The sequence below is a fragment of the Thunnus thynnus genome, chromosome 1 (assembly GCF_963924715.1).
Source record: "Thunnus thynnus chromosome 1, fThuThy2.1, whole genome shotgun sequence".
In the NCBI taxonomy this organism is placed as follows: domain Eukaryota; kingdom Metazoa; phylum Chordata; class Actinopteri; order Scombriformes; family Scombridae; genus Thunnus; species Thunnus thynnus.
Window position 1 is genome coordinate 38,681,453 of NC_089517.1, and position 27,344 is coordinate 38,708,796.

At 39.1% G+C, this 27,344-nt stretch overlaps 1 long non-coding RNA gene across 2 annotated transcripts; it reads left to right on the forward strand.

The window, feature by feature from the left end:
• Positions 1–15,637: 15,637 nt before the first annotated feature.
• LOC137188143 (uncharacterized) lies at positions 15,638–19,328 on the forward strand. 2 transcript variants are annotated; one of them, XR_010929329.1, is made up of 3 exons: positions 15,638–17,352; positions 17,573–18,080; positions 18,573–19,328. It is a non-coding gene; the product is annotated as an uncharacterized lncRNA (long non-coding RNA). The 2 variants fall into 2 exon arrangements; XR_010929328.1 differs by having other exon boundaries at positions 15,638–18,080.
• Positions 19,329–27,344: the final 8,016 nt, after the last annotated feature.

Below are 27,344 nucleotides of genomic sequence, written 5' to 3' on the forward strand. Positions count from 1 at the left end.
GTTAACACAAGTTCTTAAGTTGCTCTTTAAAGGTAAAGTCACATTACACTTTTAAACATAAGAGCATGATATCACATTTCTGTTGCAGGTAATAAACAGATTTTGATCAGAGCAATTATAAACTGGAAACAGTGTATGAGAGTGACGATACAGTTTGTAGTCTGGTAGTGTGATAATGCACTAAAAATAGCAATGAAACACACTAGAATAATAACTTCTGCATTTCTAAACACCTTTTTGTGTGGCTGATTTTATGTGTAGAACTTAGTTCAGAAGACAAAGTTCTTTGTTTGCAGTGTAATGTAAGAAGTTATGTTCTTGTCTATGTTTGACAAATGTGTTACCACTGCAACTCTATTTTGGTGTCTTGGAAGTCTGTGTGGGCTGGGCACTCATGTATGTGCATGACAATAACTAACTACAGTAATATTGGTTGGACAGGAGTGTAATGTGTACATACCTGAAGATGTGGCCTCTATAGACACTGGTACTGGCTTGTGTTGGTGCTGCAGCATCTGAGTGAAGCTCCACTGACTTACTAACTGATCAACACAATGGCCTCATCAAAAGTAACTAGATTTTGACTAGTTTACTATCACTTTCCTTTTCCTTGTGATGCCAGATTCACCAAAAGAGTTAACCAGTTTATCTCTCAATGCTGGACACTGCGACCACTGAATTTTAGAATTTGAGAAATGTCACTCTGTCCAGCCTTTTAAATCTTAGTGATGTGCTCTTAGATCTTATCATAATTATGCTTAATTATAAAACTATCCTGCTTTGCCCTGCATCTTTCTCTTCCTCTTTTTAACTTTTCTTGTGAAAACTGCTTTTTTTGCTTGTCATGTTAGCTAATATCAGCAATGAGAGGAACCCACAAAAAAATATCATACCATGACTGACAGCTGTCAAAATACAGTTAGGTCATTGCTGGTGCAGACAGTTGACAACTGTAACTGTCAGCTACTTGGCTGTGTCTTCAGCACTCAGACCCTTCACTGAACAGTGACTCTGACATTCTACCTTCGCTATCTTAAGCAGGCTGAGGCTCCCATGGGTGCTATCGCCCATCTTTCCCATTCTAAGTGGGTCAGTGGGTCCAGTACACTCACCAGTAAAGAGCCGTTACTGCAGCAAATGTAGGAAAGATAATGAGCAGCAATTAGCAGAGCTGTCTTATCAGCTCCCAGCTAATAGATCTGCACTCTAACCCACCCTGACAGAGGGGACCCTGAGGTGCTGCAGTGTTTACCTATACTGCTTCCTCCTTCCCCCAAGTAGCACAGTAGCATGTGACCAGTTGTGCATGTCTTAAGTGCTGCACTGTACAATGCAGCATCACGTGTTGTGCAGCCAGACAGAGCAGGAGGGTTAAACTGAGGTCACATTGAACACAGCTGAGTGCATTGTCGTTGTCATGGTTTGAATGTAAATCTGTGAGAAAAGTTGTACACATCGCTTTGGCAATATTTCTATAAAGATTCATGTCCTGAATGTTTGAACCACACCTGTCTGGCAGTGTGCCTCTGCTCTGGGATGCGTGTTTCATTCCTGCTCTGTAGAGCTGCTGCTGCTGCTGATGTGTGTGTGTCTGTTCCATTCATGATGAGCATCAGTATCAGATTTCTGCTTAATCTAGCTGCCAGAGAGCAATCAGAGGAGCCAGACATGATATGAATAATAATACTGCTCAGAGTTAGACTCAAATGATCTTGTGAGTGGTTGGTATGTTTGCATATTCTATTTTACTGTACTATGCGTGTATTTATTTTTAGAATGATTTACATGTGTTTTTTGTATCCTTATTAGATTTCTGATAAGCTGTCATGACAATAAATGAACAGAATTGAAATGGGAGTGAAAACAGACCCCGCCCTAGAAAAGTCTACAGCACAGGACCACTGCAGTAACACACACACACACACACACGAACACACGTACACATAAGAGGAGAGAGAGCAGTGAGAGTGGGAGAGGGTCCCCACCCCTGTCTGTCTACATTGCAGCAGTGCTGCAGTCAGACAAAGAGGAGCAAAGGTTTCATAACAGGGCCGCAGCTGGTGTTACAGCAGCCCCTAGTGGTCCAACACTGAACAGCAGCACCGTGCCTCATAACACCACTGCAATAACTGTGTTGGGATTTTATATCACTATCTGGATGTGATGTTTAATTTTTAATGTTTAAATTAGATCTGATCAAAGATCAGTGGTTACAAATGTAAGGATACATGATATTAGATGAGGGGACCTTTTAAAAAAGCTTCAGGTTTAATGAATTGATGCTCCTGGATGAGTAAATATTTCCAAAGAGATTTGATGTTCATCAGAAGCAAAACTCAAAACTAAAGAATACCATGAAAGATGTGCCTGGTAGGTAGTGGACTGTGAACTCACATGCACATGCAGTATTTAGGGGCACAGACCATGTATAAGAAATATAAATTACACCTCAATATACACTACGTTATGATGTGAGGCAAATAAAGTAGAATTTTGAGATGTGCCACTTTACAATATATTTGTGCCTGGGTGGAAAACTGCTGTTCAGTCTGCTTATCCATCAGCTTTCCAACTAAACCACATATGGTGCCTCACACAGATGCACAGATTTTTTTTGCCTCCTCTTTTTTTTTTCTTTGCTTGTTTGATCAGTAAACAGGTCTGACACTACACAATAAGTACCTGCATTCATTTGGAAGAGGCGGTATGGATATTCGTGCTCTACTAGAAGAAATATTACTGTGCTGCATCAGCTCTACTAACCATAACAACCCCTACATTATTCACTAGGTTCAACTAATATTCAACCTGTTCATGGAATGAAATTACACTATTGGAGAAACAAGGGAGCAGAGCTGATTGGCTGTTAAATGTTGATGACAACAACAGTACAGTCAGCTGTGGTCAGCATCTCAGCCGAAAAGATGGTTTTTGATTGTTTACACATCTGCTGAACTTCAACTCATGTGTCATGAGTTTAATGCCAGTAACATGAACAAATGGAAAATATCCTCCAAATCCTGGAAATGATGGTATTCAGGGTTGAATTCATTCATCTTTTACCACCCACTCTTCAGTCCATGGGACACTAGCACTATGGAGAACTTTCACACACTTGTTAAGCATCTCTTTGGTGCATCTCGTTTTTAAAAGAACCAAGTCTTTTCTTATATTTAGGGGAGGTCCATCGTTACATCACGTTTTATTTCTATTATCTGTTTTTTATGCTGTTGTTTATTTATTTAACCAGGAAATCCTCATTTAGGTTAAACATCTTTTTACAACCTGTATGTGTCTGTGAGGAAAAAAATCAAAATCTATCAAATCTGTATCTAATGATACAAGTTACATAACTTTTCATAGCAGTCTGGCAGTCCAACAATGGAATAAATTGTTGAATTTTATCCAAATGTTTTGATTTAGGCAGACTACATTTTAAAAGGGGGAAGGAGTTAAATGGTTAAACTGTGTTGTAAAAAAAGTACATTTAAAACACATCACACTTGCATGAACTTGTGGGACTCACAAGAGACAGATTTGAAAAAAAAAAAAAAAAAAAAAAAGTAAGAAATAGAGGCTGACATAATCTGACTTTTAGTGCCTAGTATGAATCATTTACAAACAATTCTGTATCCTACACTTCCCATGATGCAACCAATGGCATCTTTCCATGAACCCCCTCTCTTTCACAACTTCACACCCTTCACCCCAAGGCTTTGGCTGAATCCAAATATCCACCCTGTGGACTTGAGGACTTAGCCCTCGTGTACTTCAGTCATGCATACCGTGACGTGTTCTCTGTCATCACGTCAAGTCTGCGAGGGCGCTGAGCAGCAAGGGGATAAAATGTGCTCTGAGACGGGACTCAGAGCTAAAGTGCTTCCATGGAGATGAACTGAAATTGCTGACCCTGTCGCTTAACTCACTGTGTTTTTCTGAACGGTTAATTGTTTTGATAATGGCAACTATAATATATGCAGGTGTTCTGATTTATACAGTTCAGTGAGATTTCCCCTTTACATGAACTGCTTAACACTGCTATATTCACATTGAATCATCAACTGAGGACCTCCACATTGTGAACAGACAAAAAACAACCTTTGCCTTTCTAGTTTAGCAGATTGTAACAAATAAATCCACATTATTAAGCCTATTGTCCTATGAATATAAACATTATACCTCACTACATCAATTAACAAAAATGAAAAAAGCAAATGTCATCAAAAGTGAATGTTTTACATACCGATGATAATTATTAATTTTTTTTGTTACTGATAATACTAATAATACGTATTATTTTCTTTTAGGCTACATTGTCACCTCCATATTGCTGTGGATTATGGGTAATTTTCTGAGCAAAGTCTAGTGATGTCTGCACCTCAAGTGGACTCTCTAGAAGTCTGCAGAAAGTCTGCTTGAGGCCACTTGTGGATTTGGTGAATTGTGAATTTGGACAGCCACCAGCACTTGTAGACTTCGTGGGAATGAAAAAGTCTGCAAGTCTGCAAGTGTGGTGAAGTCTGGACATGTGAATTCAGCCTGTTATAAACTTCTAAAGTCTCCAAGTCCAAGCCTAACCCTGATGATATAGTAGTATAGTGATGTCATCAGTGTTTTCTCAGAAAAAAGTGTGTCCAGCAAACTTAACTTCATACATAAAATTGGCGGATTTTCCTTTTAATAAATGTTGTATGTGCATTATCCTAGTGTGTCGATTTATTATTTATGTTTAAGTTGATGCTTCTCAGTCTAGCACCTGCTGATCAACTTTTTTTGAATATACATTAACATACATGACACCCTGTTCAAATCCTGCTAACAATCAATGGATGTATCATGAACCATGTACTGCTGTTATTAACTAAATGTATTTTGCTCTAGATAACGTGGAAAACACAAACATACACACACACACACACACACACAGAACAAAGAGAAATCAGTAGGAACTATAAGTAACTGGTTCAAATTCAACAGTGGAGGCTTCAGAATTAAACACATGGGAATCTTTGCGTGTACTTGTGTTTGTCTGTTCAAGTGTGTGTGCTGAAGACTTGACATCATTTGGCCAGGTGGACGAGAGAAGAATAACACTCATGTGCTTTATTAAGCAGACATGGGTGACAGGGTGTGGAGGGAAGGTCAAGCGTCTGACTGAGGGCTTACGGGAGTGGGAGGAGAGGGTCACAGGGGTGGTGTTGGTGGGGTGAGGGAAGGGTAACCCTGTCTGTGGGGGGACTAATGGGAGAGAAGGGTCACTGCTGCAGGGTCACTGGGGAGCTGGAGTGTTGTTGCTGTAAAGTGTTTGGAGACACAGAAACATACTTGTGGGGTGATTGAAACACTGTGCTGCCTAACTGAACACTGACACAAGTTGTGGCAACTGTCATGCAGAAACAAGTTTATAAAGTATAGGTCTGACATTCTGTTGTAGTCTGTCATAATACAATACCTACTCCTCTAGGTATGTCAGGAGTCATTGATCGCTCTAATCATTTATGTCCATACTGGCTATGAAGTGATTGATTCCGGAAAATACTTTGCTTCTGGCCGAAAAAATTCCCTGGATATTCCACATGGTTCCATGTTTTTTTTCCCATAGAGTATACTCACTAGAGGCTTTCACCAGCTGAGCTGGATTTGAGTATTTACCGTTTTACAGCTGCTCCTTTTCGAATTAATGTTTATGAGAAGAATGCTTTTGGGCCACTACGCGTCACATGATGAACCTGGACAGAATTTCAATTTGACTGCTGCTGCCAACGATGTTTCATCAGAGCAGCGCTGTGCTGTGACAGAAATAAACAGGGAATGTTTCGACATGAAGCTAGATACTAAAAAACATGTTTCTAAAGCAAAGTGCTCTGTGACTAATATGAGAGGTGGTCATGTGACAGTCACAGAGATATTAGAGGAGAGAATATTACAGCCTACAACAGGTGATGTTACACTGTCAGCTGCAACACAAAATGATACTGAACAGAAACCTGCAGAAACATCCTGATCCAGCTGTTTACCATTACTACTGACATAAACATCATCACTCCCAATAAACCTCCGTAATATACTTAATATATGTTACTACATAAATTTAAATGTATGTTAGACTTCAAATTCATTCAGATTAAGACATTATGATTTCATGAATGTTTTATGCCCTTAAAGAAAGTCAGAATATCTGTTCATAACTGGTACGACAGGTCTGGACCCCGGGAATTTCATACCTCAGAGAAAATTCAAGGTGGCTACAAAAAAAATTGGTGAATGTAACAATCTTAAAATCACTCAAACGTGCCACTTAAAACCAGATGCATTCGTATGACTGCTTCTTGCATTGATTTCACTTTGCAGTTTCATACTGATAATTTTAATGAGTGAAACCCTTGATTGAAACAGTTTTACTGAGGACAAATACTTATAACTCTAATGTTAATGAGCAAAAATCTCTTCCACAGATCACTAGGGGACCATGGGCCAGTTGAGCAAGTGATGTAGAGCATCACACTTATGATTATCATTTTTAGTTCAGTCAGAGACACTTACGTCAAGGAACTGACCATTTATAGGTTAGTTTGATTTGGTGGAAAAGGCTCTGCTCTTGGAGGTGCCAATTCCCCAAAACAGAATGATTGCTCCTTGCTCGTTATGTTTTGGTAGGGAGAGCATTAAAACCCCCAAAACATCAGAGGAACTGCAATCTACAATCCTCAATCTATGCAACAAGCATGTTTCAGTTTCACTTGAATGCAAACAAAGTTCTTCTCATGTGAGATGTAAGTCAATAATGCTGATGAATATATGGCAACACACTAATAGTATCTTGGTTGGACCACATTAAATTAAAACATACTGTATGTAAGGGAATGTTTCGCTCAATCACATTCAGGTTCATTGCCATTTCATTTAGATAAATCCAAATAGTGTTTCTCCTCAGCTTTGGTGAACAAAAACAAATCAGCAACATGACTTCAGTGCTGTGCTCCATTTTTCCAGGTGAAACTCAATTAGGAAACAGGAGAAAGATAGGAGTGATCACAAAACTGAATCAGTGTTTTCATGCCACACTTTCATAATAACCTATAGCGCACATATTAGAATAAGGCCTTAGTGAACACACTGTTCACTGTTCACAGCTTCAGTATTCTGAATATCAGAGATGAAGAACATTGAGTTATGTTGGCCACTTAAGAAAGATGAGTGAAGATTTTTATTTATATTCCAAACAGTGCCGGTCTTTATTCCCAAATCATTTTTCAAGGATCTAAACAAGTGTATATCGACTTTTATTTGAAGTAAAGATGTACCTTGAATAAGGAATGAGTATTTGGTAAGGGAGAACGAGGAGGAAGAATTGGCTTTGCCTAATATGTACTACTACTGGGCAGCCAACCTCCATAAATTGACATTCTTAGTCTCAGATCTGTCGGATGAAGAAGCTCCAACTTGGTCTCTTATGGAGCAACACTCATGCAATCCAGTATCATTACACTCTTAAGTTTGTACCCCAATACCCTTTGAGCAAATGTTACTTTACAAATAACCCAGTTATCCATGGAACACTCAGGAGGCAGGAAGGCTGGACGCAAGGGCTGGAGTCAGGTGAAGGCAAAACTGTAGGCACAGAGAAAACAGGTATTAGCAATGCTGTTAGCAACTGAACCATAGTAAGACTTGTAGGCTAGAAGCGCAACTGACTGTGGTTAACAGAGTCTACAATCCGGCAGTGAGTTGGAGGTTCAACCAGATATTTATGCAGGACTCCGTATGAGATGCACGGCTGTGTCCAAGGAGTCCATCTCACCCACTCTCAATGCCTTTTCAACGCACTCTCTTTGTGACCCAGCTGCATTGGTTCACCCTTCATCTGGTTCGGGCCTCCAAGCCATAGAGGACACTCACTCAATGAGACACCCCTTCCCTGGAGGACATGGAGCCTCCTCCTGGTCTGGTGCAGCAGTCCATGCCGTGAGCTGGAGTTTCAAGCCTGGGTCCAGCTCCCCCTCGCCACCGCAATCTCCCTCAGCATTCCAGAGGGCCCATAGGGCCTCCAAATCCTCCAGTCAACCCTTAACCTTACCCTTTGGTGACTCAATAATCAAAAATATCAGGGTGAAATCAGCAACAATGTACTGATATCCTGGTTCCACTGTCTGTGACAATGATGACAAAGCTCTTAAGGTTTTATCTAGTTTGCCAAGCGTTGATAAGATTATTGTCGATATTGGTACCAATGACATCCGTATTCAGCAGTCGGAGGTACTTAAGTCCAACCTTGTACATCTACTTAACACTCAAAACACTCAAAAATCCAGGAGTCGCATTTACGTATCCGGTCCAATTCCCACTTACAGCTGCAGTTACATACATTTCAGCAGGCCACTATTGCTGCACACTTGGCTCTCCTCAGCCTGAGAATTCCATAAAGTCTCCTACACTGACAATTTTAACCTCTTTAACCTCGCAGGCAACTGTTCAGAGGTGATGGTCTACATCCAAATATTCTGGGGGTGTGTTGTCCGCAAAGATTTTATACAGTACTGTCCACCCATGTGTAGCTCCATCGGGCGGCCAAAACACAGGCATTCCCTCTCCTCTGATTTTTTAGATCTTATAGACTCTTTTAACCTTAATCAATCTGTTAAAGGGGCCACACATTCTAAAGGTCACACCTTAGATTTGGTTCTCTCTCTTGGTCTCTCTCTCTCTCTCTCGTGTCTTAATTTGGTGGATATGGTGGTACTGTTGTTTTAAAAGTTCCAATAAAGCTTTTTATTCCTAGTCTCCACCCTACAACACATTCCCACATTCTCAATGCTGGTTCTGTAGCTAAATTCTGTAATGCTTTTAAATATCTTCCTTTAATTCCACTTTATGTCATGGACTAATGAATTTTGGACTCTTTGGGCCCTATTTTAACGATCTAAAGCGCACGGTCTGAAGCGCATGGCGCAAATGCATTGAGGGTGTGTCCAAATCCACTTTTGCTATTTAAAGGGTGGACAAAATGGTCGATGCACCAGGCGCATGGTTCAAAGGGGTTGTCCATAGTCTCTTAATTAATCATGGGTGTGTTTTCGGCATAACATGCAACAAACCAATCAAGTGTCATCTCCCATTCCCTTTAAGAACCAGATGCGCTTGCACCTTGGCGGATTGCTATTATGACGGCGCATTTGCCAAGTAGTAAGAGGGAACGATTCTCTGCAGAGGCAATGGATCTGCTTGCGCGCAAAGTGAAATCACACAATCCATATCGAGCACACTGGCCTCTGCTGCTCCCAAACCCTCCTGTGGCCCCAAACCACCAGTTTAAGATCCTGGTCATCAATATGTTGCAAATGTATTTTCGTTTGGTTTTTGAACAGGTTTATTTTTTAATTACAGCTTTGGTTTCTTTTAAATCGTTTTGTTCAGTCATGGAGTAACAGCTAAAATCAGCAGGGTTTTAATTGCTGAAAGTATGGAAACCTGATCACTGTACTCTCAAAAATGTTAAAGAATATTTGTTAAATATTGTTCAGAAATTAAATAATTAATTTTAATCATATAAAGGATCATCAACACAGACTTGATCAGCTCTCCATGGTTCTGATCCGGCTGCTGGCATCAGCTAGAAGCTGTGCAGATTTTTTCCTTCGTTAGTTTAATCATTGTATTGATGCAACAGGAAAGTCGATCTGTGTCTGATCCGTTGCTGTCCATCTGTTTAAATACCTGTGTATTGCCACGATTTGGTCAAATAATAAGACAATTTTATCCATCATGACTGCAATTAGTTAATTCTGAAAAATATTATGACTAAGCATTATGACATGTATTTTTTAAATTGTGTCAATATACACAATAATAATTGTTCACACTGTAATCCTTATATTTGTAATCTTTTGCATGTCTGTGCACTGCTGTGCGTCTTGTTAGAAGCAGGGTTTCTGTTGTGCACCCGTCTATGTAGACGTATATTACTATCTTGATAATGTGCCCTTAAAATAACAGTCAAACACTGCGTCACTGACTTCAGACCAGGTTTTTGTTGGTCAATTACGCAACCACTTTCCGCTGCCTCAAGATAGCAATGCGCCAACAATGCGCCTGACCACACCCCATTTTAAAACCAACACACCCATGGGTGCTCTGATGGATGCAAGTGCATTTGCTATTTAAACAATGTGGGCGCTGGACGGGAAAATGACAATTGCATCGGTCTTAAACTAGCAAAGACACTTGTGTCGTGCTTGGCGCCGGGTGTAAGATAGGGCTCAGTGTTTTTTTTGTTCACTTGGTTACACTGTTGTCCAGTCCTTTTGGTCTTATGGTTTTGCTCGTTTATGATTTGGGTTGTAGGTTTAAAGGACTGGCTTGCATTATTAGTTAGCTTATGAGGTTGTGCATTTGGGTTTATATTCATGTGTATTCTTGGATGGGTTAATGTATGCTGGTATTGTTTTCTGGGTTTTGGTTTTCAGTTTGCTCTGTTTCCCCTCTGTGTTCCTGCACTCCTCTCCAGCCTGTTTTTCCCTCCACACCTGCCCTACATCATGTTCGTTAGCCCTGCCCTGCTCTCAGTGCTTTTCCCCTGTTACCTTCCCACCTGCACTGTATCAGTCTTGTCAGCCTTGCCCTGCTTCCTGGATGTGATATTAGCTTGATGCACTTTCAGGCAAACATTTACACAGCTTTTTACAGATAGTGTTAACATAAGGCAACTCAGGAGTTTAAAGTACAGTAAACAAAAAAACACTTCCTCTTGTTGGGTTTACAACATTGAGAATTTACACACAAAAAAGCCACAATTTACACTTGCAAATCAGTAATCTTCTGGTCACACAACTTGACCTGGATGTCTATTGGCAACTTTGTTAGGTCAAAAAATTGAACCTCCCATAGGGTTTTTTCAGTGGTGAAAACCTGGTCATCCTTTGGTGTGTCCAAAAGCACCTTGTGGAAGCCATCACTCTCCTCCAGGACACCTAAAACAGTCACACACTGCCACTTGACACTCTCTTCCTCCTGAAAAGAGAGGGCAAACATGTCTGGACAGGTTTTACACATAGCCTTGTTTGATTAGTGTTACACAGGAGAGCTAGAGGACATCCATTGCTATACTGGATTTGACTTCCAGGTCATCATGTATCACTTACTTGAATTTTGGCATAGTAAGTGGACTGCAGTTTGTAGCCGTAGTCTGAGTGTGTCCCTTTTTATGTGGGTGAGGCAAACCACCTCACCCACTTTAATGTCCAGTAGGGCAGCCTCCTTCCACAAGCTAACCACCACACGTGTGTCATCCTATACAGCAAAAGAAATAGCTTTCAGGTACAAGATACAACTAAAAACCATGTTATACCCCGTTATTTTGATTTTTTTTTCTCCTCAAATTTATAGACTCAAATGAACTTGTTTGGAACATGATGACTGCAACACCCTTAACAGACATGACCACACATTAAGTGTTGGTTGTGTCCAGTAGGTCGGCTCCTGCCAGACCTCGCATTCAGAAATACAAATAGAAAGCGCATCAAGCCAATATCACATCCAGTAGTGCCAATGGAGCAAGCAAGGACTGCACATGAATGAACTGAGAAAATGATAATGGCTTAATAAAAGTAAATACATTCTTTAAAAAAGGGGGAGGGGAATAAATAGCTAAATATATATATATATATATATATATATATATATATATATATATATATATATATATATATATATATAAAAATACACCCACACTCCTAATACATCTAGGCACATTTCTGCATAAACAAAGCAAAACATCCTTAGCTGTGCTCACTCTCTCTCTTTCTATTTTTTTTACATTTATATATATATGCACATACGTGAGAACTAACATTGTTATCAAGGAAAATTTGATGTGTCAAATGTGGCAGAGTCGGCTCCATGTAGTCATAGGAAATTGGGTTTGCACAATCTAGGGTGATGACTCAGTTGATGCATAAAATTTGGTAATGATTGATTAAAGTAGGCGTGGCTTATTACAACAAATCTAAACTTCTAGACATTTCACATTTCAAAAAATAAATCACTCATATGTCCTACAGAGCTGAAAATTTTTTCAGCACATCCGCTGTGTGACAACAGTTTGCCTCACTCCAACCTATGGTTCCATTCAGAAGTCTGTAATTCTATATTTTTCAAAATTATTAACATCTATATCTCCATAAATCTTCATTCAATTGTTACCAAAATTGACACAAACATTCTTTGGATACTAGAGATCCGGTGTTTCAAATGGTGTTCAGATCAGTTGAATTTGTACTGAATGCAAACCATTTTCTATTTCATCTGATTTTTAAACAAATTTCACCAAAATATTTGACAATACTTTCCAGAAAAGCAGGTTGAAGTTTTTTTGTGCTTTCTCCTTTTTCCAGAATTGTATCCCAAAAAGTGACATTGCTGTGAGTGAAGTTTTGTGATGTCCCTCTCTCTGCCTTCTGCTTGTGAGGGTGGTTTGGCTTCCTGGCTGAGGGGCCAGTGAGCAGGGTTGCAGAGGGCACCTGGGTAGTTTTCCACCAGCTGGATGGGTTAGGATTTTGTGTTTTTGTTTGCATGCATCACGCACACTTCATTCATCCAAGTTATTCACTCTCATTGACTTCAATGCAGTAATTTAGTAATTTAAAGTTAATGTGTATTGTCAACTGCTGGTATCTTGATGGTCTAGTGGTCTAAACACAGGCCTTGTAACTGTAAAGTCACCTGTTTGAATGGAGCTTGGCATTAAGATGTGTGCATCCTCCTGTTTCTGTTGAACTCTTGTGCTTTAGAAGCTGTACATGTATGTCAAATTATGTACTTATAATTTTCAATATCTTGCTATAATTTGTACTCTGAGCATTTAAGTTTTTAAATAGACATAAATACCCCAGTTTTGCACGTGATGTCATTGCCTCAAGTTGTGAGGTGTGTGGAAACCATGGGTACATCTCAAGTCTCTTATTCGATCTTTCCACACTCCTCAATCCTCACTTGAACCGGAAGACGTTCCAGTTCACCATCATTAAGGTCGTCTCAAAGCTCTTATTTCTGCTCTGAGGAGTGAGGATTGAGGATTGAGGAGTGAGGAGGGATCTCTGAGGAGCTATGAGCGAGGATACATGAGAGCTGCCTTTACAGAAGTCTTTTACAGGCTGACACGGTATTGGATATCAGTTATTGATTGGACGCTGCAGCTGATCAGACTGATCTGATACATCACTGCAGTTTCATACTGGAGTGAATACAGATAACAGAATAAACTCCCTGGTTTTATTTTTGATTTGTTTTCTGATTCATCATCTTGTGTTAATAGTCGGTCTGATCAACAAAAGAACCATAAAAAACTTTCTTCTTTCATTAGAAATGAACTGTTATTATGGATCAAATTAAAGTCAGGGAGAGTCTGTCTGCCAGCAAGAAACAGTTTAAACACATTTATATTTGACATTTTATATTTATTGTCATGTGAGGCTGAAAATTCCTGAGCGTCGGGTTTGATGTGAGTTACATCATTTCCTTTTTCCCTGAAACATTAAGCCCAATAAATAATTTCCAGTGTTCAAAAGACACCCTGATCATATTCCGAGTTATTAAATAATAAATTCACTATCAGGATATCAATAAATAATATAAACGCATTCTGCCTGTAGAAATGGCTCACGTGCCTTGGAGCAGGACACAGTACACACTATAAATACAGAATGCAGGTTCTTATTCATGTGCAGGTGCTTGTCAAACAGGTAACAGGCTGCAGAGAGAGAGCAGCTGCTGGTAATGATAACTGAGAGCCTTTATTAGTGTCAGCACAGCACACGTGTGCAGACACAAACTCCATCAGAAGTTTCTACAGCTGTTAAAGCAGACTGACAGCTGATCCAGCTGTGATCAGCTGTCGCCGTCATCGGAAACGGACGTAGCTTCACGTGACGCTTTAGAGGAAAAGACGTCTCATCTCTAAAAACATATTTCCTGGTTTCTTCTCTCCTTACATGGTTTCCTTGTGTCTCTCTATGCATCCTCAGTGGGAGTGACAAAGTGAGGGAAACACGGATGTAGTTAAGAGACCTGAGATTGGCAGGTGGGTTGCAAAGTCCACTGACAACTAAGACACATGACACTCATTGACCTCAAGATGATGCTGTAAAAATCCATTTTACATTTTCATAATTATCTCATACATCTTGGCCTAGAGTCAAATTCTTTCGTCATTTTAATCTCTCAAGTCATCTGCATCTGGTCTATATATACATATATATATACTTAAGTGATATTTATCTCCTACATGCAATGTTCAATACTCATGAAAATGTATATCCGTGTCTGCTGCTCTCTGGTAAATATATCGCTGCATGGTGTTGCTCCGTAATAACAGTTTGCATAACAGTGGAAAAATGTAATAAAAGAGTTAAACAATGAAAAGAAGGACGAGTAAAAAGTACAGCAGGGCTGGTACAGGCCTGTGTTTCTGTGGATAGAGCTGAAAACAAACACTTTCCGTCCCTTTCATCTCATCCTGCTCAATCTGCATACTATACACTGTATAAAGACAAACAACACACACATCTGCAGGGAAATGATAATATTCAGTGTTAGCTTTGAGGTCTTTAATGAGATTACGTGGCATTAATCATTGAGCCAATACCTCACTCATCACTCTAATTTAGGAAGCCGTCATTCTGAAAGGATGAACCTTCTGCTCAAACAGATATATTTTGGCTGTGGGGCTTTAACTTTAAGCTTGTCATGCTGGAACAGTGGGGCCTTGGCGGCTGCCATAAACTCTTTCAGGGCCTTAATCCATATTACAGTTGGCTGGTGTTCTCCTTCCCACCCCGCATCTTCTTCTGCTCCATGATCAGACTGCATGACAGACACAAACACACAGAGGAGGTGAAGAGACCTCCTGCATCCCTGCGTGTGTCTATCTGTTGAGTGGCAGGAGAGAGAGGACAGGTAACCTTCTTTTACTAATAAAGCAGCCACTTTCTTCTCTCATCCTGATATACTGTATATTCATCATTCTGTTGTCAAGAAGTAATTCTAGAGTTGATCTAAAACAGAAAAAGAAGATCGAGCAAATCATTCACAAATCATCAGAACACCTATTTGAAGATTAGATTAGATTATTATTAGATATTATATAAGATTATAATATCATGGATCTCTTCCATGTTTCTACAAAGAAAATATTAACCTCATCAGTTTTTTAAAAAAAATTTGAAAGTTTTTTTTTAGTTTTTTTTTAACAAAATAATGCATTATATCTGTATGCTATAGAACTGTCAATTATGAAGTAAATATTTACAGTTGTTCTCATTTACTTAAACACATTTTCTGGGTTCTACAAAACAACATCAGTTTATACTGAGCAGCACAATGCTACATCTGTCCTGCAGAGGCCCTCACTCTGTCTAATCTAAACTAAACTTCTAAACTCTGCCTGAAGAGTAAATCAATTCATCAAACAGTGTTTGTTTATACCTAAAAGGAATGTGTCAGTGTGATGGGACACTAAAACTGTGTTTCTTTGTGTGATTTTTCATCGAGGCATACAGTATATACAGTCAGGATTATCTACAGCTGACTGAATAAAGACACCAGTTTCAACAGTTCAGTCAGTCATGGTCAGCGTTCACCATTCACAGTATGTACTGTAGTTTATATGTAACAGTGATATAATTTAACATAGAAAATAAGAAAGAAATGCATCATTATATATCATGTTGCTGTATAACGTGTGGACCACACCATGTAAACTCCATGTAAATCAGATGATGTTTATCACATAACTGATTGCGGACTCACAGGGGGCATTTTGCCACGCCCATGTGCAAGCTGTCAAAAATGAGAACAAATGAAAAAATTATTATTATTAATAATATTATTATTATTATTAACAATAGTAATAATAATAATAATCTTGTCTTGTTTTAATATATCATCAGTTATTGTCATAGGGCTTTACATAATGTTAGCTGTGTTCTTGGCTGATGCTATGTTTGCAGAGTGCTACCTTCACCTGCATCACGCTGTAATGAAATGAACTCAGAAACAGCAATTATTTCAACACATACATCCAAAGAATTTATGTTAAGTAATTAACATGAAATATAACACAACTATAATAGATACAGGGACTGGTTGTTTCAGTCAGTAGAGCTATCAAATGACTATCAAAAATAATGTAAACCTACATTAGACTAACAGTAGAAGGGGTTAAACTTATGTCAACCTTTTGAGAGAGAGAGAGAGAGAGAGAGAGAGCGTGGCGGTGGTCGAACAAGGAAAGGGAATGGTAGTGAGAACAAAACCTCTGAATGAGAGAAATAAAACCTTATATTCTGATTATTTCACAGCAGTCACGATTTAAAGTATAAATAAATAACCATCACACAGTCAACAGATGATTTACTGTGGACACAGACGCTCTTAGTTTCACTTTCAGTTTCCTCAGCATTTCTCCTTTTCATTCATTCATTACATCCAACTAATGCAGCAGTTAATACAAAGAACAAAATGACAAACCTGTGTTGGTTCTGTGGTGTGGGAATTTCAAATCTGATGCCTGCAGTGCACCATGGGAGCATCAATTATCATCAATTAGAGCTAGGGTTAGCCAATCAGAGGCAGAGTAGGGGTGGGTCATCATGGAGTTCCAGTTAAAAAAAACAGGAGTCAGTCTGTGGGTCAGACCAGGTCTACCTTTGCACTGGGAAGGTAAGCATCTTTTTTGAATGTGTTTTTAGTTGTTGTTGGTGTTAAGAAGGGTATGGCTTAGGGCTGTGAGATATGACCATATCTATCCTGTGTCAATAGAAAAATGTCTACCATTTCATATTATCCTCTGTCTTTTATTTCATTATGACGCAAATCACACTTTTTACGGCAATATGTCTCAACATTTGGAGTCTGTCCATCTTTTACCCGGATTACATGAATAAATGACTCTTCTTGGCTTTTTACTAGCAAAGCCAGATGTTGGCAGCCCGCGCTGAGAAAGAGCAGAAAAGAGGAGAGAAGTAGTGAGACAGCAAGCATAAATGACAGCAAAACGCAGTAGAGACTGTCTTTATTTATGTTATTAACCACATTTATGTGCAGTCGTTTAATTTCAGCTCAGTGTGAGAGAGTGTGCTGTGTTTTGCTGTTATTTATGGTTGCTCTCCTCTCCTCTCCTCTTTGTGGTTCACTGTGAGTGGGGCTGAGCCCTCCGTGTGCTGCAGACGCAGGAGAGACGGTGAACCAGGTGAAGTACTCCAGTTGATGACAACTACACCCATCACGTTAAGTGCAAGAAATGCTTCGGAAGTAGAGAGTGATTTAATTTAATCTGTGCAAAGGATGGACAGACAACAGGTGGGGGTGAACCAACTATGTATTCATTGAATGAATTAAAATGTGCTATATAGGTATCATTATCGGGATATGAAATGACCTATATCAGGATATAAGATTTTGGTCATATCTTGCAGTCCTAGTATGGTTTTGTGTTTTCGCTGTATGTTGCTTACTTAATTATTACTGTGAATGTTGTTTGTAGTTTATTTATTGTGTCCTGTTTTGTGTTGTGGTTCAGATGGCTTACAGTTCTCCTAGCAAGTCTGCTGATGTGAATGACCCAGAGGTGGACAACATGAGGCAGTTATGCCAACTGCTAACTGAGTATTGAATGTGGTGGGTTTTGTGCTGTTAGTATGTGATTCTTGAGAAGTGGGAGAAAACGGTGAAAAAATCAAACTTTATGCTCAGACAAATTGAATTACATGTATGTACCAAACATGTAATAACCTACTGAACTATGCTTTCATACAACCTCTCAATGTTACTTTTTTTCAATCAAAACTTGCTTTTTACCCGTCCATGATTGATTTAACATCAAGAAGTCACTTGTTATTGTTATGTGCGCAGATTTAAATATGAACAGGTTTTGTGTTGCTTGATGGTCTTACCATGAACCTCCTGATAAGGCAGGTGAGGCTCCGGCGGGCCACAGAGGAAAAAGTTAACAATTGTCCAGCTTCTGCTGCATGAAACCAAAGAGAAGCTGGATGTTGCTGAAGCATCTGCCTGCCTGATCGATGATGGTAAGACTGCTATGGTGTGGTTGTGTAATTATATCACAGAGTTTATGTGATTTGTGTGTTTTTTTGCTGGTCTGTAGCAAAGTGGGGGCCAGCGAGTGTGAGTGAGTGATGTAATTATGCTATTGGTTGATTGGAGTTTACACATCAGCTGTTACTCTTTTAAAATGAATAGGATATTAAATAAAAGCAGTCCCCAATTATTTGACTGAAATGTAGCTTAATCAAGTCATGTGATACGCTACTTCAGTACACTTTAAGAATAAATATTACTGGGACCAGTACAGAAAACTGTAGATGAACTTCTTTTATTTATAGACAGAAATAACTCCCTGGAACAATTTGGTCACAATTTAGCACATTGAGTGTGTGAACTGAGAGGGTGACATTGATAGTGTCAATATATTTTTGTTCTTGATTGCATTATCAAAGAATTAGCATGACAAAAAAAGGAATGTCAAACTTAATGTGTGCATATTTGTCACATGTCTGTAGATGAAGACACTGTTGATCCCACCTCACCTTCCAAGTGTTCCTCACAACCTCCTGGACCCCAAAAAGAAACCCCTTATGCAAATGATTAGTTTTTTGTTTGTTTTTTGTAAAATGTGTTCATGTTTTTTATATTTTCAGTTCAACATGTTCTTAAGTTATGATTAAATAAAAATTGTGTTATTGATTTATTTGTTGGTTGTCTGTTGGGCTTTCATTTTGAGTTTGTAGGAGGAAACAGACAAGTACAGAAATTTATGCAGAAATTTACATTTCTAGGACAGATTTTTTCCTGACCCCTTCTCCCCACTGACCTACCTATTAACATGTTACAAAAACACTGCCTGTCTGTAATGTATTAATAACCTAAATCATTTTCTTTGTGACATATTAGTACACCAGAGGGAATACATATACATCACTTCAGGAATGATTTTATTCACACAAGTATCATACCCACAAAAAATGGACTTTGCGAGTTAAATATGCTACGCTGCATTAACTCACTACTGTTTACAACTTCTTCAGCTTAGTGAGGATACACCGGCTCTAAAAACCAACTAACTAACCCTAACTGATTGTATTACATTATTTTATGTTATTATATTTATTTAACATTTTAAAATGTTGCACTTTGGGCTCTGTGTTGATGTTTAAACTATCACTGTTGTGTTTAATTTCATTGACTAATGTGTATATGTCTCATTAATAAGTTAATGTATGTAATGTATTGTCAACATTAAAAAGTCAGTAATTGAATGCATAGTTTTGAAGTTATTATAATTGCCATTTATATATTACACTAATAGATCTCTTTAATTGGTTAATGGTAATATAACCATTATATGTCAAGTTTATTTTTCTTTAGTATTTTTAGTCTAATCACTGCCTTTGAGTTATTTTGAAATGACTTTAAAATCCAGTAAATCACTTGTGCTTTTAATGACGTATATGGCATATGTATTTGCATCAGAATATCATGTTTTGAGTAAAAAATGAAGAATCCCAGACCCAAATTATGTTCAACAATGATTTTGGTTTAATCACTAAAAGAACACTAACACAACCTGCAGTTGTTTGTTATGTGCGCTTTTCTGAGACAAAAAGTCCAGAATTATTTTACCAAAGTATAATGCAGCTGTTCCTGCCATATCATGTAGATGAGCAGCTAAAACCTCCACATTGTGAAACATTTGAACAGTTTTACAAGATTGGTCATGTGAGGTTTAGTGATGGATCAAGACATTCAGTCAAGTCAGTTGTCAATTTAAACAGAAGTAAATCTGAAATTGAAGTAGATAAATTAGATAATATCCAGAGTAGGATTGATACAGATGGTGTAATAGAAGATGTCTGGTGTGAACTGTGCCCAGAGCAAGAGTTGGAAGAACATGAGGGAAATATTCCAGATTTAGCAGTAAGTAGTCAACATGTTGCACATTTGGAAAAGAAAAATAACATCATGTGTAAAAGTGACGGTTTGGCTTTAATTAGATCTTTGAATGAGACACAGCTGGCTATTGTCAGATTTGACAGTGGTGCTTAGACAAAGTAACAGGGAAAAACCCAATCCATGTATTTATTACAGGTGGTGCAGGGACAGTATAAAGCCATTTAATAAAAGCCATTCAGTATGAGGCAATGAGGTTACGTCAACAGCGTGTCGTCATCCTGACAACATTTGTGTTTTGTTAATGGCTCCTACAGGGGTTGCTGCATACAATTAGCATGCAGCAACTACTCACAACATATTTAACATCGGAAAAGATGTTCGCTTACCGTACACACCTTTGGGTGAAGAAAAGGTAAATTCTTTGCGTGCTACATATAGTGATCTTCAGATGTTGATTATTGATGAAATATCCATGGTTGATCACAGACTGTTGTCTTATATTCATGGTAAATTAAGACAGATCAAACAAAGTGGTGAAATGTAAGTGTAGTTAATGTTGGAGATTTTTTCCAGTTGCCTCCAGTAAAAGGGAAACCTCTGTATGAAGACGATATAGGTGTCAACTTGTGGTCTAGACTGTTTAAGGTTGTGGAATTAAAAGAAATGGTTCGGCAAAAAGATAATGTCTTTGCTGAGTTGTTAAACAGGGTAGGAACTCGTTCAAAAGGGACCCCAAAGTTAGACAGTGACATTGACATATTGAAACATTGTGAAACAGGTGAAGTCAGCTCAGATTTACACACATTTCCTACAAATAGAAGTAAACGAGCATAATGTTTCACAGCTATTTAAGACATGTCCTGAATATGTCCAGATAGATGCTCAGGATTTTGTAAATAATAAAAAAATGAGGAAACTTGAATTGAAACCTGGACATCATGCCAAAACTTATAACAAGTTTGGATGAACAGCTGTTGTTGGGTAAGAATGCCTGTGTAATGTTGTGCAAAAACGCGGATGTTATGGATGGTCTGGTTAATGGGGTTTGTGGTATCATAACACACAATTAGTTCCAAGAATAATAAGTTTCCTCAAAAAGTGTATGTTAAGTTTGATGATGATCATGTTGGCGCACAGAGGAGGCAAGTGGTTCAATAGATTTAATGGGTTCTACAGGTATTGAACCAGAGAAGGAGAAGGTTACCAGTAAAGGTGGATCACAATGACAGTTTCCACTTAAACTCACTTGGGCTTGTACAGTACATAAAGTACAAAGCTGGACATGTTATACGTACCTACCATGGATATATAAAGAGAACTGGATACAGCGTCGGAGGCGGGGCCCTATTCATTCCTATGAAAATTGCTCAGGCACATAAAGCAAAAAAAAAAAAATCAACTTCCCAGTATGAAAGTACCCAGATCTCCCGCATTGTGCGGCCCATAGAGCATGCACACTTGTGACTTTCACTGGCCGAGTTGGCTACTTCCGGTTTAGCCCTCCGGCTAACTTGAATGGGGATAAAACAATTCAATCATGCGTCTCTTCAAAGCTTTTGAAATGTGATCGGACTGAATGGAATTGATTCTGATAGTGAGACAAGTCATTTCGTGGGAGTTGTGACGCTCAGAAAAATGTATCAGCTGATTTACAGACGCCTCTTTCACAATGTAAGTCTATGGGAAAAAGTCTTTTTGGGCCAGTGTGCATCACGTGACGTTGTAATTACATGGTTTGGCCGCTATGTCAAATTGGCTTCAAAGCCTGGCACTCTTCCTGTATCCAGTTCTCTTTATACATCTATGGTGCCTACCAAATTTCATTTGTCTACATGAAACTGAAAGGAGGGGCTTCAAATTTGAAATTTTCCAGGGGGCGCCATCAAGCCATTTTGCCAAGTTTTTGAGCATGTTTACCCCCTCAAAAATGTGTTTAATAATAATAATAATTCCATCAATTCCAACAGGGCCTTCTTTTCCAAGTTTGGTGCTCAGGGCCTAATAATAATTCCTTCAGCTTCAATAGGGCCTCAGCTGGCAGACTTGTTAACAAATGGCACATCCTGAACTGATACTGCTGCCAGAAACGAACGTCACACTTCTTGCAATGGAAGACTTCTAGCTGCTGCTGCTAGCTTTTGTGGGCTTGCTTTAGCTGGCAGAAAGAGGCAGAGCTGGTTCTTTCAACTTACTGGACCAATTTTCTTCTTATGATTGTGGTCATGCTGAACAGGTTATATTTACACCTGCCAAGATCTGATCACAATAAGAGCCTGACCACCTCCAAACGTAGTCTGACCAATCCATTCGCATTCTGATCACAATGCATTCTGAGTGCATTTACACCTACGTTAACATGTGTTTTCCCCTATCAAGATAACTAGATATCTAGATATAGATCGCATGTTAACGCTGTAGTTGGTAGGAATGAGAAGAGAATGAGACGGAGTACAACGTTCAGGTCCCTCCCCCGCGCTCCAGCCCTGCCTCCAAAGCCATCAGAGATCATTATTAATTATTAAATTAATAAAGTTATTAATATCAATTAATAATAACAGGGCACCACCTAGAAACCAGAGACCAATAACCAGACAATGAGTCTCATAAAAGAGTTCACCTAGAATGCTAATATCTGATGGATGTCAACATTCACAGGTGAACAAAGGTTTGAGTTTGAGCTCTGACTTTCTCAATCAGCCACTTTTCACAATAAATGAGCACAATAATCACAGAAGACTTATCTTTAAAGATAAAAGGGTAGGGATAAGTAGCAAGAGAGGGAAGAAAGAGGAGGGAAAGCGACCGGGGGGGGGTCCACGTTGTATGATTTTCGATTGACAAACAAATTTATTTTCACTCAGGGTGGCACAAACACAAGACAATTGGTAAACACAACTAAATAGGCAGTAAACTTTAACTACTCTTCAGAGTACGAGAGGAGAAAGAACTCGGTGGTCCATCAATTCACACAACAAAAATATGAGCAATAAAGCTCAAAAAAATAAAACCTAAAAACACAGTATAACACTGTCTCTGCCCAGACTTAAGCCTCTTGCTTGGACGCTTCAGAAAGCGAGTAGGGTGTGTTTCAGTTGGTCTTTCGGGTCCGGCTCGGTTCCTCATCTTGGATGCTGATGGGGCCGTCCTGTCACCCCTGGGAAACACAGGATGCGTGAGCAGTGCGTGTGCGTGTCACAGAACCTCTTGCTTTTCATTTCGGCACCCATGTTACCAGGTTAGAGCAGCCACACAGCCTGTGTGAGATGCGCGTGGCTGCGGCTGCTGCGTCGCGCACACGGACCTTCAGCAATATAATCAATAAAAAAAACAAAAAGAACAAACCTGTCCTTTTTGAGGAGTGTATGTGGCTGACATAGAAGTATCCCCAACCAGACCCCACCATGACTGAAATTTATAATTAAATAATATGAAACATGCTATTATTGATGGCTATTATCAAAGCCAAATTCTATGTAGAAAGAGAGCTGGCTGCAGAAGCACCGGAGCAGTTCAGCAACGCACACGCACTGCTGAGGTTCACGCAGGCTGTGTGTATACATTATCAAGCCTTTTACAGGTTAGTAACAATTAGGAAGGCAGTATCTAGCTGTGATAGCTTGACCACAACTGACTGCAGTCTAAATGTAAACTGCTAACAATAATGATAATTTGTATTAAGTGATAGAACCATTTACTTAAACAATTTTAAGTTCTTACTCTGTCCCCTGCTGACTTGTGTCTCCAATAGTTCCTGGGTGGTTGGAGCTGGCATGCCAGACAGCACTCCATGTTGACGTGGCCGGACGTCATCTGGCCTCACGGTTGTTAGTCTAGGCAGCCCACTGTCACTGCATGGCGATTACGATGCAGAAGTCTGCATCATGATGCCTTTTTGAACTGAGAAATGTCCATACCTCTACCACCAAATAGTCTTGTTAACATTTATTATGCTTATAACATACTCTGTGGAGCCGTTAGTCATCTTGCAAAAATACTATATTTATATAAATACTTATTGAATTGAGTATCATCGTCGATAAGTAACTTACCTTGTTTCCAAAACCTGAACAGCAGTTACCTCAGCTTCACTGAAAACAAGACCCTCCCCAGCAAAGTCATCATCTCTGCATAAAATCAAATAATGGAGGTCAAACTAAAAAATGTCCTGGTTACAAATTTATCACACATTGTAGTACACAAGGACTAAATCATCTACTTTATATACTTTGTATGTTTCCAACTTGCCTCAAATTTTTAGTTGTGCTTATGTTTGTAGAAGTAATCACTGATCATGATCAGAGTCAGACCAAACATCTAATTACGTGTCATAAATACAGCTGAGGCTGTTACACCACAATCAATTTGGCAACATACACAATCATTTTCTTACCTACCTGAGAGTGACTCGCCAACAATACCAGAAAGGGCAGGTATCGGATGTGTGGTTATCCAACATTTGGTTGGTGTTGATGTTGTAGCCAAAGAACCTGCCTAATATCTGCAAGAAAACAGTATAGTACATAATTTGTCAGTCTGTTCTGAAATTATAAATCATTTAACTGAGGTAATATCCACCTAACATATGTCAGGGTTGTTATCAGCACATAAACATTTGAAGAAGCTGCACCCAGCACAAGTTCCACAGAGCGGCTGTGACTTTCACTGGATAATTTGGCTTTTCACATTGTGAAAGTGGCCACAGCTGCTGAGGCTAGACATTACTGTTGTGAAATGTCAACATTGCTAGCAAACAAATACGCAAAAATAAATCTTTTCAACATGAAAAGTAATCTACAGCAAAATGTATTCAGTAATAGAACGAGCACATAGTTATTTCAGTGCTTCGATATTTGAGTGCTAAATAAGCAGTAAACCAGCTAAATGAGAACATTTAGCTATGACAGCACAGGCACACTTAAATATGAGGATGAACACCAAAGCAATACATCTGCTTGGGCACTACATAAAAACGTTTTCAGCAACTTTCCAATAAAACAAAGCTAACCAGTAGTCTTAGCGCCGGAAACAAGCTAACGTTAGCCTGACTGCAACATCATAGTAATATGATGTTGAGCCTCAACCATGGGGTCAGACAAAGGCTGGTCTACATGTAAACTCTGAAGCCTTTCTCCTTTGCTCCCTGAAACAAGGGAGCAGCACCAAAATGCTGCTCAGACTCCATTTCCAACGTTGCAGCCATGACGTCACTGCTCTTGTAAGTATCGGCTGCAGACAGACGTCACTGCTTTCCAGTGTAACCGAGCTAGGAAAAGGTCCGCTTTCTCTGCCAGCCAGATTATTAACGGAGATGAATTGTGCATGTACACTTATCTCCTTTTTTGGAGCTTCTCCCCTCGCTGGACAAGACAAGACTTCGAAACGTGTTCACACGAACACTACTATTGGATCCGCGAGAGACCACTGTTTGCAACCCAGCGCTCTCACTGACTTTTCATCATGGAGATGCAACTTCTACGCCCCACTGTCTACCAACTGAGTCGACCACCCTGAGGACCCATGCTGGATTTTACTGACAGACTGAAACACACACCGGTTTCATTCCAAGAGCAATAAAAATAAGAGGTTGTCTGGGCAGAGCCTGTATTTAATTTGTGTGTTTTATAAGTTTAGTGCTTGTGGGTTTTTGGGGTTTTTTTTGTTGTGTGATTTAACGGACCGCCGAGTCCCTTTTCCTGCTACACTCTGAGGAGTATTTGAAGTTGCTGCCTGTTTAGTTGTGTTCACCACACTAGACTGAAATACATTTTTAAGTTTTCAATATGTCTGTAAAGAGAAAAGTCTCAGTTTTATGGTGATACTGACATTATCTTTCTACACCAATTACTCTATGAGATATGCTCTTCCAAAGTCTTCAAAACGTTATTTTTGAGAAAAAGGGCATTAAAGATAATAATTCATATTCAAGCATTTTTCACATGGATTAAAACAAATTTATTAAGACTCAAGTCAAAATGAACTCAATATTTTTGGGTCTTATGTGATACCCCACAGTTGGGTATGTAGCCTAAACAGACGTTCACATATATGTGCAAGTGACCATGTGCAAGTACAGGCCTAGAAGCCCATGTAGACAAGAATCCAAAACATATGGAATATAACTGATAGAATATTAACAAATACACTGCACATATGATGTAATATATAATAGTGTATTTAAATATAATCATTTGAAGAACATAAAATGAAAAACATTAAATGTGGAGCCCCTAAGTCCTTATCCAAATAATAAAAAAACTATACGAAAATGGATAGAATATGAAGAAATATTATGTACATATAATGCTATATAATATATAGTATTTTCAGATATAACAGGAAGACTAATGTGGGATAATTAGATATAGTTAAATATAGCCACTTGCACAAAATTGAGCCAATTATGTTCATATAATGTAATATCATCTAGGTTCATGTAATTTAATGTTATAATACAGAATATGATTAATATATATATATATATATATATATATATATATATATATATATATATATATATATATAATGTGTGTGTGTATGTATATATTACTTAACATTTAAACACAGTCACATGCACTGAAACATGCACACTACGTTCCCACATCACGTAATCAGTCATGGACGAGCCACAGCTAATTTCGGACAAACTAGGTCTTTTGTGTTCTAGGTGCAGAACTCCCTGATGCTGTCATACAGATACCACTGACGCATCTCACGAAGGCTAGGTGGTTTCTGTGTAACGCAACCTATCTTGAACAGCCCAAAAAACCAGTCCACGGCAAACTTGGTGTGGCCAGCAATTAAAAAATTGAGAGACACACTGTCATGAAGACCCACCATGCATCACGAAGCCAGGTACCACAGCATGAACTTGTTCTTGTTCTGTCCAGAACAGCTGTCACAGTGCAGTTGGACGTGTTTCTCACCGAACCTGTACTGGGAGAAGAAATGCTGTAGATAGGAGATGACTGCATTGAAGCCCTTGCTGATACAGTGAGCCTCATTGATCAAGTAGTTGACCTGCTGAGGCACACTCTCACAGCAGACTCCAAATACACCACACAAACAACAATTTACCCTAAATGTTCATTGAAACATTATAGTTGTAATAAAACATACCTGCTGTGCATAATCAAAGCTGTAGTGCATGGTGAGGTCTTGGCTACAGGGTGGATTTGGCCCAAGCTTGACACCCAGCATACCAACTGTTGCCCTGCAGCATATAACCATGTCCTGGTGTGCCTGACACTCCTTGCCAACAATGCAGAGGTGTTGCTCCTGCTTCCTCAACTTTGCAGACTTCACACAGTCCGGTAGATTGGAGCTGTGGCAGATGGCATTATTATTTTTTTGGCAGAAACAGCACAAGTCTGTTATTGGTTTCC